Source organism: Etheostoma spectabile, unplaced genomic scaffold, assembly GCF_008692095.1.
Source record: "Etheostoma spectabile isolate EspeVRDwgs_2016 unplaced genomic scaffold, UIUC_Espe_1.0 scaffold273, whole genome shotgun sequence".
NCBI classification, from domain to species: Eukaryota; Metazoa; Chordata; class Actinopteri; order Perciformes; family Percidae; genus Etheostoma; species Etheostoma spectabile.
Genome location: NW_022605577.1, coordinates 1,550,165 through 1,564,133, shown reverse-complemented (window position 1 = coordinate 1,564,133; position 13,969 = coordinate 1,550,165). Strand labels below are relative to the sequence as shown.

The window sequence follows — 13,969 nt, the reverse complement described above, 5'->3', positions numbered from 1 at the left end:
AGCTTGCATTGAAGTTTGTAGTTAGCATTGCTAGCTAACAAATGGCTAAGATAGTAGAGGTGAGGAGAACAAATTTTTCTCTTTGTACACAGTTGCTTAGCTGTGTACAGTAACACATAAGAATATTATATGACAAAAACAAATACACACAACTATGTATGCTACTATATATGTGAATGACACATATTTAGAGTCCGGCACTGGGCTAGCTTGCGGTTAGCTGCGGCCAGTTCGGTTCAGCGGTTACGTCTTGGTTAGGCCTGATCCCTGAGCAAGACCCGGCCATTAGTAGAGTCCAGACAGGTCCGGAGACCAGACCAAAACTAGTCCTAAACGACCACAGTGGTTCCATCCTGGGTCCAGCTCGTCCAGCTCCACCTTACATTTACACAAACGTTGTACAGTAGCTAACAACACCGTCACAGATGTCTGCTCATCAACAGTACACATGCTGAAAGTGATAATCTGCCATTTAATTAACTCTTTATTTCTCTCATAATAAAGCAAAGTCAGAGTTTGTGAGAATGTCGTCCCAGTTTGATTTCATGTCCCTACTTTTTCAAAGCAATAATGTAAATCTTTGAGAACCACTGGTTTATCGTTATTATGCAATTATACCGCGATCAGATGAGTTATAATTTGGCAAATCTCTAAATGTAGTCTTGTACATGAAAGTATATATATATATTTTATTAATATTAAACAGGTTGCCGTCCTTTTACTGTTGAGTTATAGCTCAGTACAAAGGTTATGTTGTTTGGTTTCTGAGAAAAAATTCTTTTCTCTATTGTTCCATTTAAAAGCCACTACTCTAAATGTGCCAATTTTCTATTCAACGTAACGTTTTATCTCCATCGTTCTTTATCCTGCTTTTAAGAAACAACATAGGAATCAGTTCTGCTACACGCTATCCAGAGCCAGTGTCACACCTAATGATGTGTTATACATGTGGGTTAACTATTTGCCGTCTAAAGCCACAGTTTGGAGACACAATGAGGACAATGAGACTTCTCTGTCTTGCCTGCACGTTGAGTCTAGCTACACTAATGAGAGAAAGAGCGATCCGTGCTCATCCTCCTACACCTTCCAACGGTTTCCATGAGGAAATATTCTGTTTCAGGCCCTCGGGGGGGACTTACAACTCTCCCACCAACTCTTTTCCTCTCATTTTGTCAACGCAACGCTTCTCAACGCTGCCTTTTATTGCCTCTGCGTCTTTTGCTCAACTCTCTCTTCTCTACCCATCTGCTTTTCCCTTGCTCTCTCCAACGTCTTTTACCATCATATGGCTCTTTGTCTCTCTATAGCTTTCCATTGTCTCTCTCCATTCACCCCCAAGCCTTGTTGAAGGACTTTTCCTTCAATCCAGGAAGTTTTTTTTTTTTTTGCTTTTGTTTGACCACACCTTCCAAATTACACTCATATTTATTTATTTTTAAAGAAGGAATTTACCATCTAAAGACCACAGAATTGGCCCAGAACCTGTTTTTTGCCGATTGTTACAGTGGGATGAAGCCCGATGCAGAAAAACACAAACACAATGCAGCTTTTTGCACAAGACTCAGTTAAAGCAGGACTGTAACTTTTTTTTAGGGGTCCAAGCCCACGGTTCAGGGAACCCACAATGCAAGGCAGCGCGGTTGTTATGTGTTATTACTCAACACACTTCTTCCCCATGCTCAAGCGAGGCTCTGTACCAAATTTGGCATAATTTGGCCATTTTTTATTTTTAGCAAAATGTGAAACCTACATTTTCAAACCCTGAGTCTGTTGTGTATGAAATATTGCATGTAGACTTGGTGGAATCTCATCATAAAAGACTACACGGTCCACTGGGGGCAACTTGCGCCAAGGGGGCGCGGACCCTGTTCATACCTGCTTGCAGTATTAGTTTTTAATCTGTGGCTACAAGACAAACAACATAATAAGCAGGAGACTTATAAAGTTAGTGAACTGACTGTAACATTAGCTACCTTTTAGCTACTGGGCACAGCAGACCGAGTAAGGCTGTAGATACAAATGCCCTGAGTATGTTAAAGGGACCAATTGTGTGTTTTATTGCGTATTAAGTAGTGGAAGAATGTTTTCCAAAAGTTGCATTGTGTTGCGCTACAGTTCTTTTCCAGCCTGTGGATGAACTGTGCAGTTCTCAACAAAGTTGTGTTAGTGTGGGGAGGTGTGCTGTAGATGGGACCAGGTGTTCAGAATGCAGGAATTCAGTCTGCAAGGGAAGGAAGGATAGAGTTAGAGGAGGTAGTTAGTGGATCGAGTCGAGTGTCGGTTAATAGAAGGAAAATGAATGTTGCTCATTATTTTATTTTTCAAGTTGTTTTTTTGCGATGGAAAATAACTCGTTGAAAGCAATATTGAACCTGCTAACAGAGCCATTAATAGGGTCAGCATTTCAACAGGGGGCTCCAAACTGCATATGTGGATTGAGAAGGGTGATGAGGAGAAGGAGGAAGAGGAAGTGAGGATGTGAAGGAGAGAGACAGTGATTATATCCTGTTAAAGTGTAGATTTCTACCTGGATTCCGTCCATTGACCAAATGAATCTTCCTGATAGCGCTCATTGTAAAGCACCAATGGGCCGGTAGTGGTATACAGCAGACTGGTATTGTCTGTTGATGAGTGATATTTCCCAAAAGTCTAGATTTAGCCAACAGTTTATGATTACTGTCAGTATTTTATGGCCGTTCTTGATAGTACCCCAACTCTTAAGAAAAGACACTGCTTGCAATATGGAAGGTTTTTAATAACACAGGACAGCTGTGTGCTTATAAGTTGTACATTCTAAAGATATCAAGTATATAGATATATATTTAAGAATATATATTCCCCTTTGACCATTTCATTTCTTTACCATTATAAAATTGTTACTTTGTTTTGTTTATGTTTTGCACTGGACCTATGTTTGACGCATTATATACTGTAGCCCTCCTGAAATGAACACTCACTAACTTCCCATGTAAAAAGGCAAAAGACAGTGATACAATAAAAATATGTTAAGTGGTGTTTTGTTGTTTTTTTTGTTGTTTTTTTTAATCTACCCACAGCTTTATTTCAACACTTTTAATCCATGAACTTGTGATCCCTGACACACTGTTCTGTCTGCTGAACACACTGCATCTGTCATTGTGACTTGTTGTGTACTTGTGTGAGTGTACTTGTTGGTTCAACGCTAGTCTATATATAAGACAAGCTAACTAGTCTTGTATATAGACTAGTAGATAGTATATAGACTAGTTTGTCTATAGACTAACTACTCTATAGACATTTAATTTTGTCCGTCACCTTTCGCTGTCTTTTTACAAGAATAAAGTCGCTGTATTTCAGAAAATAATCTACCTGCACCGTAGCCTGCTGTGGAATGCGTGATTGCTCTGCTGCGTCGGTAGATCTCAGACCTTCTGACAGACTCAGAGCCCTTTTGGGTCTCTGAATGAGACAGAGTTTAGGGAAGTGGCTGTTCGCTGCTCTACATCAGAGGTGGAAAACCAAAACTACGGCAGAAATCCACGGAGCTCAAACGCCAAGCATCTGCCGCAGCATGTCGACAGCAGAGCGCCTCCATAAACCTGAAGCTGCACTGAGCAGGGACACGGATGCAACGTCCGGTTCCATATTTGTCAGTCAAAATACATTCGGGGATACACTCAAAACATTTGGGGCTAAAGCCCCAAGAAAATCAGCAGACGCCACATCTGTCAGTGGGAACAATGAGGCCGTGCTTTTGATGCCCAGAGGTGTTTGATGGGGCGGCACTGCAGAGAGAAATAAACTCAAGTCGTCCTCCACTTGCTCGGATCTGATCTGTATTTGTTTGTAATCAGGGTCAGTGGGGAAAACCCACACTCAGGGATTAGGACTTTCACAGCTATCAGTGGAGATCTGGGGGAACTCGTTCTCCACAGACAACCAGAAACGGGTGATTGGCCTTTCTCCCTGTCTGTCACACTGTGGCAGAGGTGCAGCCTCGGACCCCAACCAGGTGTAACCTAACTTTAACTCAGGATTTATTTTTTTTGTCCTGTCTCCTCCCTTAATCCTGACTTCTGTTGACGTGGAACAGGGAAACGATGCATTTTAAAGCTAACACGCATGCACAATTACCGAAATGACTAGAGATGCATACAGTTATTTATTCTTTGCGTGTAGCGCCTTCCCTGAGGCTCTAAGGCGCCCCCCCAAGAGAGCCGCGCCTCACCTATTGAAAGCCGCTGAGCTAGACTCTCTGTCCAATCTGAGTTTTCTGTTGCACGACTAAAACCTTTGACCATTGAACGTACACCCGTCCCACCAAAACAAGTTTCTTCCCGTGGCTATTTTGCAGAGGCACCGTGGCTCTGACCGGCGCATTGCACCGCCCATGCCGATTGTGATTGGTTAAAAGAAATGCCAATAAACCAGAGCGGGTTTTCTCCCATCCTGGAATGCTGTGTGGACTAACCAGACCCTCTTCCACAGAGCTGTGGAGGAAGGTCCGGCAATGCGAGACTCAATCTACTGATGCCTTTGTCTTTTTTAGTCTAACGATCTAGTCAAAGCAGCCTGTAATCATTCTAGCAGTACGAGTTATTAAGACATAACATTGCATTCTGTTAGGAAAACAGCATATCATACAATTTTCCTCTTTGGTTTTAATAATTAGGATTGTTAGGGATGATCGGACTTTTTACCCAATAAGTCTTTCGGCACAATAGTGAGCAGCATGAGCGGCAAATATGAGAGATACGGTTGAATTAAAACGCTATTGTATGTACAGTTGGCGTGAGCTCTGCAAGTGGAAATAAACATAAAAGGAGTTTTTATTTGGACATATTTGACTTTGGAAACAAGTGGCTGGGAAGATGTAGACACAACGCCAGCTACACACTAATAATTATGTGAAATTTGAATTAGCTAATGTGAGGCAGACCTTTGCCCAGCACACAGCACTGAACTTTCAGAATAAGAGTCCGTAACGGGAGCTCTGGGGTCTCTGGAGTTGGCTTCGGAGTAGTGGACTTTCAAAATAAAAGTCGTCAGATGGTAACAGAAGGCAGGCTTTTGAAGCTCTGAAAATGTATTTTCTTTTATTTTTTTTCCCTTTTACTGTACTTTTACAGCTTTCTTATTGCGATTGGTCAGCAACTTCTTTCCAGGAAATGCATTATCTAGTTATGTCTGCTGTTGTGTCATCTCTTCAGAAGGCACACACATAGACTGTAAAAGGACATACATACTAATAGCACTAAATAAAATGGTGGCTAGTCCCTTAATACTACTCAATCTATGACTGAATTTGCTATCAACCCTACTACCTTCCACTTCACCTTTGGGATTCTGTTTGTGTGGTTATCTGTGTTTAGGATTGTGTTATAAAGAGTCTCTTGTAGTCTCTCTGTCTCTCTCTCTCTCTCTCTCTCTCTCTCTCTCTCTCTCTCTCTCTCTCTCTCTCTCTCTCTCTCTCTCTCTCTCTCTCTCTCTCATTTGCAGAGGTCTCATCTCATGTATCCCCTGAAGACTCCCTGGCACCAGTCGCAGGTTTCCTGGCTCCTGTCTCACGCTCTCGGGTGAAGTAATGTCATCGAGTCCCCGGCCGGGAACACACCAGCCACATTTTCTCATCTTTTGAAATAATATTGTTAGTTTTTTTGTGATCCCTGAAAGATTGCAACAAATCATCTCTCTATGTCTGTTACACTTACACTTGGTTGGTTGGTTTGGATTGATGTTAGCCGCTAACATTGGCAACAAAACAGAGACAGGTGAAGCCAGGTCTGTAGGACTTTAGACCGGACTCAAGCCGTTTTTCTATGGTCTCTGACTTGTCTTGGACTCAGACTTGTCTCGGAGTCGACCATTGGGTTCGCTAAATATTCTAGTTGGTCTCGAGCGAGTTCAGCACTATATGATTTTCTTTTTTCTAAACTAACTTCCTCCTTCAAAACAAAACCGTTGATGGTCTTGAAGATGATTCTTTTTTTTTTCTGACTCGGTCTTGACTCCACTAGTCCTGGTCTTGGACTTAGAGACCACTAGGACTTGGACTCGACAAAGGTGGACTTGACTACAGCCCTGGGCAGAGCCCAACAGGCAACTGCTTGGGGCCCCAGGCCGTAAGGGGGCCCCCGAGGGCGGACAAACCTTACTCCACAGCAATGTCTCAAAACGTGGCAACCACAAACAAATGACTCTTTGCAGGTGTGGGTCCGTCTAGCTCCTGTCCTAGGAGAGACTTTCAGGACTGGGTCTCATTGAAGGCCTTTAGATCTGGAAGGCATAGTGGCAGTATTAGCCATTGCCAAGGTCTGTAAGCAGCATTTGTAGTTTAGAACATAATGGTGAAGAACTCTGGTTTTGAGGGGCCCCCAAGGAATTCTTGCCTATAGGGCCACAACAAAACCTAGAATCTCCACAGTCCCTGGGTAAAGGACTCGTTTGAGCAGATTTGAGCTTCACTCCTTTTGCCGTACACTTGGAGCTCTGCCCCGCCATGAGTTTGTCACTGTTGACGAACACTATACTCGGCTCTAAATTTGCTCTTTAGTACTTCTCCAACTGAACCCCTCCTCCCACACCCCCTCCCCCAGCCTCAGATTCCCCACACACATGCCCCTGTCAGTGTGTTTGTGTGTAAATGTGTGTGTCAGCTCGCCCGGAGTAGGGAGCGACCAAGCCATGCCTGGTAGCCACACGGTCACATAGCTACTGGGTCATTCGCACTTCCTGTTGGATCAATACATCCGTTGGTGGTGGGTTTTTTTAGCCCGCTAGAGAAAGGCCAGACAGGTAAGGAAGGGGACATTTTGGTTCAAGTTTTCTACAGTTTCTAAAGTTGTGTTGAAGGTGCAGCTGGGCCTGTTTTGCATGGCTGGAGCAACACTAGAATTTCAACAGAAAAACAACACAGAGATCGTGTGTGATCCAGTTTACACGCCTGATATTTTGCTTTGGTTGCACATGTATGGACCAAAGTACAATCAAATCCAGACAAGGGTGGAAATTCACTAAAAGAAAGGTCTGTGTCATGGTTCGTGATAGATCATGGCCTGGTAATCAGATGATCAAATGTTGTAATTCACTTGGTCGAGGGCCATGAGGTTCCTGATACTGCAGGTTATTGAGACTGGACACTGGATGGATTGGAATTTGCACTCAGAAAGAAAAGGACAGCTGGGATGATCTGTCTGGAGCTAAATTTATATGCTCTGTCATGTATCCACCTATCCACCTATCTATCTATCTATCTATCTATCTATCTATCTATCTATCTATCATCTCCATCTGCCTATATATCTATCTATCTATCTATCAATCCACATATCTATCTATCTATCTATCTATCTCTCTATCCACATATCTATCTATCTATCTATATATCTTTCTATTTATCCGCCTATCTATCTATCTATCTATCTATCTATCTATCTATCTATCTATCTATCTATCCATCTGCCTATCTATCTATCTATCTATCTATCCATCTGCCTATATATCTATCTATCTATCTGTCAATCCACATATCTATCTATCTATCTATCTCTCTATCCACATATCTATCTATCTATCTAGCTATATATCTTTCTATTTATCCGCCTATCTATCTATCTATCTATCTATCTATCTATCCATCTGCCTATCTATCCATCTATCTATCTATCTGTCTGTCTGTCTGTCTGTCTGTCCTCTGCCTGCCTATCTATCTATCTATCTATCTATCTATCTATCTATCTATCTATCTATCTATCTATCTATCTATCTATGTTCCTCTTTCTGTGAATCTGTTACATCCGTCTGGAGTTAAAGGGTAGAAGTAAAAGAAAGTGTCAGTTATACAGCAGCAGGGTGAGGCAACACAAGCATCAAGCCCAGCCAAGGTGTGTGTGTGTGTGTGTGTGTGTGTGTGTGTGTGGTGTGTGTGTGTGTGTGTGGTGTGTGTGTGTGTGTGTGTGTGTGTGTGTGTGTGTGTGTGTGTGTGTGTTTGTGTGTTGTGTGTGTGTGTGTGTGTGTGGTGTGTTGTGCTGTGTGTGTTGTTGGGGGGGGTAATTCACAGTGAAAAGCATGGCACGTATGTGTCCAGCCGCTGAGCTGTGGTTGGCTAACAGAGAGGTCAGGTGATCCCGTCCCGGGCTAAATCGGTCCCGCTGGCTAGCAGACATGTTGGGGAGTTAGGAGAATCGGAGAGATGGAGGCGGAGGGGTAACAGCTCCGTCAGACTGATGCAGCCGAGAAAACTCACTCCTCTCCACCAGCAGTCTCTTTACATCCCGGTGTACCTTTAAAATCCCATTTAGAACCACAAATTAAAGCTGCACTATAGGCAAGATCCTTCAAGATTCCAGATTTCTTTATTGTCATACCACAGGACACTGTAGTCCAAAATGACGTGCTAAGTTCACAGCTTAAAAAACACAGCAAAGAAACAATTAAAAACCCAGTGGAAAAGTCGAGTTAGTAGTTATATGAATTAAAATAAAGAAATGCTTATATGGGTGTGCAGAGCATGTAGAGTGGTAAATAGAAATATGTAATGTCTAAAAAAAACGCATAAATATCTAGATACTAGATACATACAGTTGGGAAAAAGTATAAAGTATAAATATCAGTATTTAAAGTGAAATAATCCTTATAGAACAAGACAGGGATCTGAATCCCACCTCATTAACTTATATGATTATTTTACAATCAGGACAGAAAAATCCAAAAATGATCACCAAAAAGTTACCAACTGGAAATGATGTTCTCTTATTTTCCTCTTTTTAGCCAATCTAGCGGCATGGCTCAAGGGATGGTCGGTTCTTTTTGTCCAGACTAAAATATCAACAATATCAACTATTGGATGGATTGTATGTACCGTATATATTGTTGAATTTCTAAAGACCATGGTGATCCCTTGACCTTTCATCTGGAGTCCCCAAAAGGTTGGCATTTTTTCGTTTTTTTCATTTCTGTGTACTCTGGTATCCGTTGTCTCAGGAGGATCAATCTTAATGACTGGTGACTTACTGAGACAGTCATCCCTTCACTTTATTCCAACCCAGATATTCCTTAACCCTTGTGTTGTCTTCCCGTCAACCATGAAAAAAACAATTTCTTTTGGTCAACGTTATTATCGCTTTTTCTGACATTTTTGTCACTTTTCCACTGTTGTGAGTGCATTTTTGTGATGTTTTTTTCAAAGTCATTTGATATTTATAATGTTGACATTTTTCAGCTTATTTCAAAGGCCCATTTTTGTAATAAAAAAACTGGAAACGGGTCAAATGTGACCCGAGGACAACATGAGGGTTAAATCAGTGCACAGCAGGTTAGCTGAACCTGCAAAAAATATCAAATTTGCCTCCAGCAAAGCATATGACATATATGGAGGATAAAGAGTATCCCATTAAGTGATGTAGAACTCATGAACATTCACTTGATTTTTTTCAAACATAGCTTGTATTTTATTTTCCCTATAAGTAGTACTCAATTACATTATGATGTTTAGGAAACTAAAAGGATGTGACGTTATTATGTATGTGATTAATATATAAAGTTACCATGATTTGCATGATGCTGCTGTCAGTGGTAAACCCTCTATGCTCAAAATGTGTATTTTCCAAGACTACCTAAAATGAATTAGTTACAATTCATTCCATCGGGTTTAATGGTTAGAAAGAGTTTTATCTGATTGCAAATAAAAAATAAAAAAACACCAACATATGTACCATGAAACACTAGTTTTATTCTTGCAGATAAGTAAAGCATCAGCTTGTGCTGACCAAAATCCAGAATGTGATTCATTTTTAGTAAAATTGATATTTTATTTCCCACATTCCACTTCGGTTTTCCGACTGTTTCACACTGCATGTGTATGAATTGTTCTTTGGGTGCAAGGTTTTTTGCAGTGGCTGATTCAGAGATGGCAAAAGTACTCACTTCCCGTACTCAAGTAGAAGTACAGTTACTTGTTTAAAAAAAATACTCTGGTTTATGTGGAAGTACTGACTTAACTTCTTTACTCAAGTAAAAGTAACAAAGTACAGGCTTGGAAATTTACTTAAAAGTATAAAAGTAAAAGTAGCCTTGCGAATGAGAAAATGAACTGAGTGCCAGGGAATCTTTGAACATGGAGTCTAATAACAATAAATGTAATAAGTCGAGCTCACAATATTTTCTTCATTTTCAATCTTGTCGCCGTCCATAATACTCTGCTAACGTTGTTGCCATCAAGGCGCAATGATTTGCCACCGAATGTGTCAAATGTCTTGTAGTGGTGCGGACGTGCAACGTAGTATAGTCCCATCCAATTAGTTTCAACTAAAGAAACGAGCCAATTTTGTGAAGTGTACGGAGTAGAAAGTAACGATATTCACGGTAAAATGTAAGGAGTAAAAGTAAAAAGTCTGCACAATAATGAATAGTAAAGTATAAATACATGAAAAATCTTCTTGAGTACAGTAACAAAGTATTTGTACTTCGTTACTTCCCATCTCTGGGCTGACTGTATTGTCCCATCCATTGTAATGGCCTGTCAATCAAAGAAGAGCCAACAGACTTATGTAATTATTGCCCATTAGTGCATTTTTTAACACTCGAATATGTCGCTGCGGTGCTGATCTGTCCACAGCTGAGTGCTGCTGGGGGTTGGAGGCTTCACGTGGGTGGCTTGTTTAAATTTAACAGGGTGGATTGTGGGTAGGTGTGGGTGTTGGTTTCCTCCTCTTTTCTAATGAACTTCATCAATCAGGATCTGTGTGAGAATCTGTCAAGACCGTTCATCATTCAAGTATTATATGTTTGGTGTTTTCTGTAAATGTTAATGTGTGGAATGGATTAAGCCAGAGTGACGCAGGCAAGAGGATATTTCTATGGCAACCCCTGAGAAATGAGTCACCTTGTGGTATTTTCCTTCATCTTTCTGTCTATCCACCCCGCCAGATTCGGAAGCCTTTGTGTATATAGGAAGGTTTGTCACCATGACTCAGCCTGAACGTCTCACTCCCTCATGTCTTAGTGAGAACAGGTGGCTCTGCCTTCGGAAACCCTCTAATATGCAACTCTGAATGTTAGAGAAAGTGCAGCCTCTCTTTCCTGTGTAGCAGAACAGGTGGGATGCTGAATATCGTCCCAGGAGGGTATGCAGTTATAAAAATACCAGCCATTACTCTTAATTGTGTCATAGGTCAAAACACTCCAATGCAATATCAGCACATTTGTGTGTTGTGTTATGGTGTGTACTGTATTTGCAGAAAATGTGTTTTCTATGGAGACCCTTTGTTCAAAAAAACCTTTTTTTGTCAGCATGTGGTTGCTGCTAACATGATGTTTAACCCCATGTCCCTTTAGGGGCTCTGTAGTTTTCCACCTTTATGATAAATATTTGAATATTTATTGGAATATTCCACTGTAGCATGTTAGCTAAGTAAAACTGATTAATTAGCATCCTGAGCTTTCCATTTTCTGTTTTCTGAATACAAAAAAATTGAATTTGATCACAAAAAACTTTCTATTTTCTACTAGTCAAGTAACCTTTAGACATTGTGAAAGGCAAACCACAGCAAAAAAGTCCTAACCTGGTCCTACAACTCAAACGCAACGTCATTGTTCTCAGCCACGCCCTCTGTTCGCTGATTGGACCGGTTAAGATTTGGACAGGTTAGGATTGGCTGGAGCAAACCCGCAAATATACCGCGACCCAGACGTAGAACTGAAGGAAAATGAAAATTGAGCAAAAGTACGTAGGAGGGCAGAGCCAGGGTCTAAAGGTCCCGCTCCTTAGATTAGGGAGGCCCCAAAATCACGGTTGCAGGTGTCGCCGTGGTCCTGCTACCCGTCCTGCGGTGCCCTGCTACGTCCTGCTACGTCCTGCTTTGCCCTGTAATGCCATGCAGTGCCCTGCTATGCCATCAACTACTACAATCTATTTCTAGTCATTGTTCCACTATCTTTTATTGGGACTATTATTACCATCGCACCCCCAACCGGCCCCGTCAGACTCCGCCCACCAAGAGCCTGGGTCTGTCCCAGGTTTCTCCCTAAAAGGAGTTTTTCCTCGCCACTGTGGGGGAATAACTACAATTGTTGGGTCTTTGTCAATTATAGAGTGTGGTCTAGACCTACTCTATCTGTAAAGTGTCTCGAGATAACTCTTGTTATGAATTGATACTGTCGATAAAATGTAATTGAATACTCATTCAAAACCAGTCTGTAAATTAGTCAATTCATCTATAGATTATATTGTAACAATCCCGCTACTGTTTCTTAAATTATAGCTGAAGATCTAAATCAGCCTGCAGCTTCACACATGACTCAACGTCACTAGCTGAGTTTATTTATTAAAGCAAAATTCCTCTTATATGTCCCCATACCAGGCAAATAATGCTGATTCTGAAACGTTTTTGAAATGACTGCTAGCTTTGCTGCAAGCTAGCAATCAAACACAACAAAGGCACAGGAATTAATTGAAATGAATAACGTTAGCAACCCAACAACCATAGGTAGTTAAAATGTTTTTGAAATGATTCCCATGTTCTCTTATTGTTTGTAATGAGAAAAGTTTATCATTTCATGGATTTCCCAAATTTTAGTATGACAGTTATGTCGTTAACCGTTTAAATCTGAGCATGCGCGACTCAAATCGACAATCTCCTCACATTAGGCAGTGACACACACATAAGTATAGTAGCGGCCGTGGCTCCACTGCTTGCTAGCTAGCTGAATGATGAGGACAGGTGATGATGATGAGGGAGCTGTAGTTTAACTGGAGAATCAGGTTTTATCCCCCTAGAATACAGGCTAATAATTGGGTTCAAAGAGTGTCCAAAACAATGAAAAAGGCTATTAGCATAAACCAGCTAGTTAGCTTCACTGGGATAACGTTAACGCTGGGGGTGACCCTCACTCCCCTTCTCGCCGCCCTCCCACTTTCTGAACCTGACCAACTGAACTAGGGCAACACATTCCCCCCCCCCTGAACTCCCCAAGAGTCTATGTTAGTCCTGCTGGGTCTCTACAGTATGTTGAACAATACCATACATAGCGAGTATGTAGTGCGTAGAAAGCGAATTTGGACGCAGCCCCAGTGTTTTGGGAGATTGACCCATACCAAAGACGAAATTTCAGGATATCTGTTCTGTTTCTTTAATTTTGTCCATTCTTGTTTTAATCTGTATCTTGTGACATCCCCAACTTTACAGCAATGTAATAAAAAAATTGCTGGAGTAACCCTTTAATTGGAACATTTACTGCACCTGTTATGAACATTGTGTGCTTGTCTGGGTCGTCATTGAGCGTATCCACCACTTCCTGCATGTTTCTATCCATCTATTGCATGGCAGGCAACAGATTAAGGATGATGTGTGAATGCAGCTTGTTGCCGCTGCCATAAATCCTTTGGTTATGTAACCGAGAGACAATTGATATGAGCGGTTCAGCAGCAGCTGCTGTTTCATCAACAGGAGGCTTTAACCGAGGTACACACACACAAACCCACCTGCTGGGAGTGATTATCCGAGGGGAAACTGGATGTACACATGGATGTTGTACATGCTGTGGCTAAAGACAGTGCAGGCTTAGGGGTTAGGGTTTAAGGGAGAGTTTTACCCTCCACTGTTTGTGTCTTGTTAATGAAGAGAGTCCAGAGAGAGGCCAGAGAGTCTTGGCTGTGCTCAGGAGGTGGCAGGGTTTAATTTAGCCTGGAAACCTGAACCTTAGCCTCGTCTGCCAGCTCCTTCTCGGGGCCCAGGACAGAGCCACAGAGGGCAGCAGGCTGGGATCTGTGGTTGTCTTTCAGCTGCAATACCCCATACTATTGCTAAGCAAAGTGACATGATGGACACACTTAGTGATCTGGTGCATGGGAAGTGATACATTGGCTGGCCTGGCTTTAAAAGAGAAGTGTCATGGGCAGGACCCAAGGGGGTAAGCCTCTCCTCTCTAAGCGAAGCTCCCTATGGCGCCAATTTGATGCTACCAACCATCACCTGCCGTTAGCATTCCATTG

At 41.8% G+C, this 13,969-nt stretch overlaps 1 protein-coding gene and 1 long non-coding RNA gene across 3 annotated transcripts in view; one reads left to right on the top strand and one right to left on the bottom strand.

Moving 5' to 3' along the window:
• Positions 1-1,869: 1,869 nt before the first annotated feature.
• On the bottom strand, positions 1,870-7,547 carry LOC116685916 (uncharacterized). Its single transcript, XR_004331082.1, has 3 exons — positions 7,538-7,547; positions 4,932-4,937; positions 1,870-1,973 (listed from the first exon to the last, which is right to left on the bottom strand). It is a non-coding gene; the product is annotated as an uncharacterized LOC116685916 (long non-coding RNA).
• The window catches only part of myot (myotilin), a 44,672-nt gene continuing 37,320 nt past the window's right edge, over positions 6,618-13,969 (top strand). For both annotated transcript variants that reach the window (XM_032510835.1, XM_032510834.1), the window contains exon 1: positions 6,618-6,774. The gene's annotated coding sequence lies outside the window, so the exon portion shown is untranslated. The remainder of the gene's footprint in view (positions 6,775-13,969) is intronic.